General features: G+C 41.0%; 1 protein-coding gene across 1 annotated transcript in view; it reads right to left on the bottom strand.

Annotated features, from left to right (window-relative positions):
* The window catches only part of LOC102679297 (PHD finger protein rhinoceros), a 36,547-nt gene extending 36,342 nt beyond the window's left edge, over positions 1-205 (bottom strand). Inside the window, 1 exon segment of the mRNA XM_006620298.2 lies at positions 194-205. The gene's annotated coding sequence lies outside the window, so the exon portion shown is untranslated.
* Positions 206-4,873: the final 4,668 nt, after the last annotated feature.

The raw sequence follows: 4,873 nt of genomic DNA, 5'->3' as shown, positions 1-4,873 counted from the left end.
AAAAAAAAAAAAAAAAAAAAAAAAGAAGAAGAAGAAATCCAAACCACGACCACCCACATTCTCGCTACGTTGATTCGTAAACAGAGTTCTTAATAATTCATGAACAACGCGATTAAACTATGACTAAGGGGATCTGTTGAATTTTTCAAACGGTTCAGAAATTTCACCGTCATTAACACGCGGTGCAACACACGCGAGTCGAAGAAACTCCTTAACGAAAAGCCAATTCACCGCGATTTCTCTATTATTTCCTAAGAAATTTCGCGAAATTTCGTTCGTACGCCGAAAGAAAGAAAGCGCGCCGATGCGCTGAACGCATAGAAATCCCGAAAATCCGCTTTCGTGGAGGCATCGATCGATTTCTAATTGCCTCAAGACGTTCGGCCTCGTTGTCGGTCTCGATTGTCGGCCTAATGGACCCCGTGGATCAATATTTACTTTATAAATTCAAATCAGATCCAATGCAAAAGAATCGTTTTAAAAGGATTACTAATATCTAATTATTCAAATATCAGAATCACTTAAGCAAGTTTCGAAAATCTACTTATAAACGCTTATGAATAACAATCGTGGAAAAATAAATTCCATTGAATTCTGAATACACCGAAACACAAACTTAAATTATACTTCGATTTTCCTACTTCTCATTGCTTAAAAATAATATTTGATTCTACAATATCTAAAAACATGTTTTTGCAAAATAGAAAACGATCGTTAACTAGATCGTGCAAGAGAATTAATTATAAAGAAATGGAAGATTTTTTAATATGATCAAATTTTAAATCCACTCAGAAATACTTTTTTTCTTCTTACAAATAATCTAGAATAACATATTTCTTTTTGCATTTTTCGAATCCGATCCTGTTAATATTCAATCTTCAAACCTACTCGATCTGATCGCAAACCGGAACACTCGCCTAGATCGACCGATTCCGGAAACTGCGCGATTCCAAGAGAGGTTCACCACGCCATTACCACGATCAGGTTTCGTGAGAGTAGCGAAAAAACTGGACCTGGTTACTGTGTCATCCGCTTCTGTAATCATTTCTCGATCCGCTTTCCGATATTCCTTCCCTATCTTTTTCGTTTCGGACACGTAGACACCAATCTTTTCGCGACACGTGTACGCCATATTTGAAGAGACGGTTTTTCGCCGATGAATCATGAAGAGAGACAGAGAGAGACTTGAAAAAGAAGTATTTTAGGATTTATTGGATATCTCTTTGGAGAAGATTTCTAATTTTTTACAGCGTGACACGTAACACGATCTCTGTAAGAGATTTTTCAAACCGTTTCTCTTTGTACTTCCTCGCGAGACATTTGTCTTGCTGGATGAGATGAGAGAGTTATCGTTGCTAATTAATTCTGCAATTCTGCCCACGTATCAAGCGTATTCATGCGTAGGATGCTCGTTATTTTTCAGCGAAAGGTAAAGAGATCGATAATATTGTTAAAAATATTCGTAATAACATTTCATCATAATATTTTTAATCCGTTTCGTGCCCGCAAGAACGCATATACGATCGATAATATCAATAGTGAATGCGAACTCTTTTCAATTTATGTATTTTCAATTATGTATTTTCAATTTATTCTCCTTCGTTTGAATGGAAGAGAAACTTGTGTAAGGAAAAAATTGATAATAATCGATCGACATTTCTCTAGACATCTACTCGTCAAACCAGTCAGATTACTCCGTCTCTCATTCGCGATAATTCGTAATTACGTTCTAATTCCGTTTTTATACTCCCCTGATATAATCTGACATAATCTGATATAACAATTTGTATCTTGTCCATATCCAAAAGTCGATACAATAAACCAGAGAGAATCATTTGACAATAAAGATCTTCTAGATCCCCCCTCGCGTGTTCACCGCCACCAATCATTTAACCACCACCTAAACTATTCTTTCGGGGAAGGATCGAGCGAAAGAAGGAAAAAAAGAAAGAAAGGAAGGCGGAGCAGGCCGATCCGTGAAAAAAGAAAAAGAAAAAAAGAAAAACTAGGCCTGACCTGGCTAGTGTCAGGGTTTCTAGGATCGTCGAAACTCTCTCTCGAGTGCTGTACCAGCACGTGATGCCCGTGTTCCGTAGTCGATCCGGCGTGGCAATGAGCACAAGGTCTCCGGACCCGGTTTCCTCCTTTTCTTCTTTTTTTTTTTCCCTTCCTTCTCTCCTTCTTTCCTCTCCTCCGTCACCTCTCTTTCTCTCCTCTCCTCGTTCCTCCGGGCTACGAGGCTCACGGCGTTCCCTAGCCTGAAACACCTCGACCCGTTCTGGGACGACCTAACGAGGCGCGATACAATTAATGCGAAGCCCTACTTCGCGACCGATGCACCCACCCGACCGGTACCATGAGTTTTTCCTTTCCTTCGCGCGTTTAATTACCCGCCTAAAGAAGAAACGGCCCCTCTAATGAGGTCGTTCTCGATCCCGCGTTATACCCGCAAACTAATTCCGATATCCGCGAAATATCCAACTTCTCCTCCCCCACCCGTTTCCGTCTGGTCGCGTTAATTAACAGCAAAGGGGGGATCCCCTTCGATCCCCTGTTTTCGGAACACGGCTCCGTGCGATTATTATTATTAGGAGGGGGGCGATCGATCGCCGATTTCGAGGAGGAAACGTTTCGCGGAGAGAAAATTTCTCCTCTTCCGCCCGTTCCCATTATTCCGATGGATTATCGGCGAGGCTCGAAGCGCGGGGTCGTGGAACGTGGGAAGGTATTCGGGACGAGTGAAAGTGTCTGGTAATCGCCTCGGTTTAATGTAACTGGAAACTTGGCGATACGGGCCGAAAACTTGTGGAAACTTTGGAGTTTCGTTGGTTAATGGGATACGGCGGATCGCGGGATAATTGGCGAGTAATAGAGTTTAGAATGTTGTTGTTATGAAGGTATGAAGAAATCGATCTGAAAGGTTACGGTATCCCTGACCAACGTTAACTAAGCTATACCTTCTGTGTGTAACCTTTCCCGCTCGAGCTCTCAAGGCGATTCAGATGTCCGCCTTGCGCGGAACAGCTTTCGATCGGTTGTGACATGGAACGAAAGAGAGAGAGAGAGAGAGAGAGAGCAAAAGCGAAGAATAAAAATAGGTATTCGGAAATATTTATCTTTGGAGAATTAATTAATTTTTTCCCCTCCCGTGTGGAATTTAATCTTTTTCCGTGGTTTTGATATTGATTGGAATTAAATTAATAATGATTTATTGTATAAAATTTGATTAGATATAAAGAAAGAAAAAGAAAGTTTTCGATCGGTTGATCAATCGGTCTGCGGAGCGTGCAATTCGCACGCGTGCCATGTCACTGGCGTGTGCGAGTCGCCAAAGAGGTCAATGCCTCCGCTGGTTCTCGTCCATTCGCGTACACACGGTCAACCAGGTCGATGGCAGCGTTTCCTCTTCGCATTCAGAGGTTTCCGCACTTCCCCGCCTCTCCTCGCCTCGAAAATCAAACGAATCCCTCGATTTATATGCTTATCCGAAACATTCTTCATCATTCCGCTGGTTAAAGACTCATCTACATCGATATTGTCAGCAAACAGTGTGCAAATGCAACAGTAATCAGTAATATCATTCGAATAATGTCAAATGGATTATGTAGAGATTATGTTGTGCGTCTATATCAAGCCTTAAGATCCATCTACACTAACAAACATTGTCTGCAGATAATAGCGTGTGCACATATTGTACGTCAATAATTAAACAATGTCAGGATCATGTACACGGATTATAAACAGCTAAGATCGTGCGTTCACCTAGGCTTACGCAATCCAAAATATTGGCCAATAATTAGCGAACGATTTAGAAACGAAAATGAATATTTCGAAATCAAACGATTTATCTTAATAAAGTCGTTTGACTTTTGTATGTAGATCAGTTATCCATGAACTATTTGCAAATTTAGTTCAAAGGTTGTATGCATTATCTGCATACGGATTGTCTGTGTAAATTAAAGTAAATAAAATTAAGTGCAAGGTGGATCGTTTGGAATCGCGACCTAGGTTAATGAGAAATCGTTCTTAGAATTTTTCCCACTCTATAGAATATTGTTTCACGCGAAGAATGGAGTAGGGATGTGCGAGCGTACGTCTAAAAGGATCAGGTGATCGTGAACTCCTTTTCGACGAAACTAGGTCAAGTACCAACGAGTCAAGATTCAAAATACAGACGAAGAGGTCTTAATAGTAACGTTATCGGTAAATACGAATGATTTGCATTAAGCAATCCTCGAAAGGAAGACCACTTAAGACATAGCTTCTAATTCGTAATTCAAACGCGTGCCTTCGATTCTACACGCGTGTATTTTTAACACATGAGTGAGAGTCTTGCAAAAAGATATAGACCCAACTATGAAGACGGTAAAACGCGTGAAAATTGACCTGGGAAGGTGCGGTCGTGGGAATCGGAGAAACTCTTAGCTTCTTTCACAATAATACTTGCTCCATTCTCCCGCCACAAATCCTATTTATTAGTCATTCTCCGCATTCCTCGAGCTACCCCCGCATACTTGCATCGAAAGAGAAACATTTAGAAACGCATATAGAATATCGAGGTTACGTGTTCGGAACGAATTGGAAAAATTCGGGCGAAATCGAACGTGATCTCGAATAAATACGCTATGGGACAAGAGCATCGAGAGACTTGACCCGATCTCGCCCGAAATTTTCCGATCCGTACCGAAGTTCGGTCCCTCGAGTCACGTGACGATGCTACACATTCCTAAGCGCATCAAACACCATCTATCACCTCGATAGAAACAAAATATCCTAGAAAACGTTCGCTAAGTGCTTCTATCAATTTCCATAAGAAGTTTTCCTTTAATTTCGTAGAAGTTTCGCGAAGATCAGTCTATATAGAAGATGGGCG

Source organism: Apis dorsata, unplaced genomic scaffold, assembly GCF_000469605.1.
Source record: "Apis dorsata unplaced genomic scaffold, Apis dorsata 1.3 scaffold_499, whole genome shotgun sequence".
NCBI lineage: Eukaryota > Metazoa > Arthropoda > Insecta > Hymenoptera > Apidae > Apis > Apis dorsata.
This window is presented reverse-complemented; position numbering and strand designations above follow the sequence as displayed.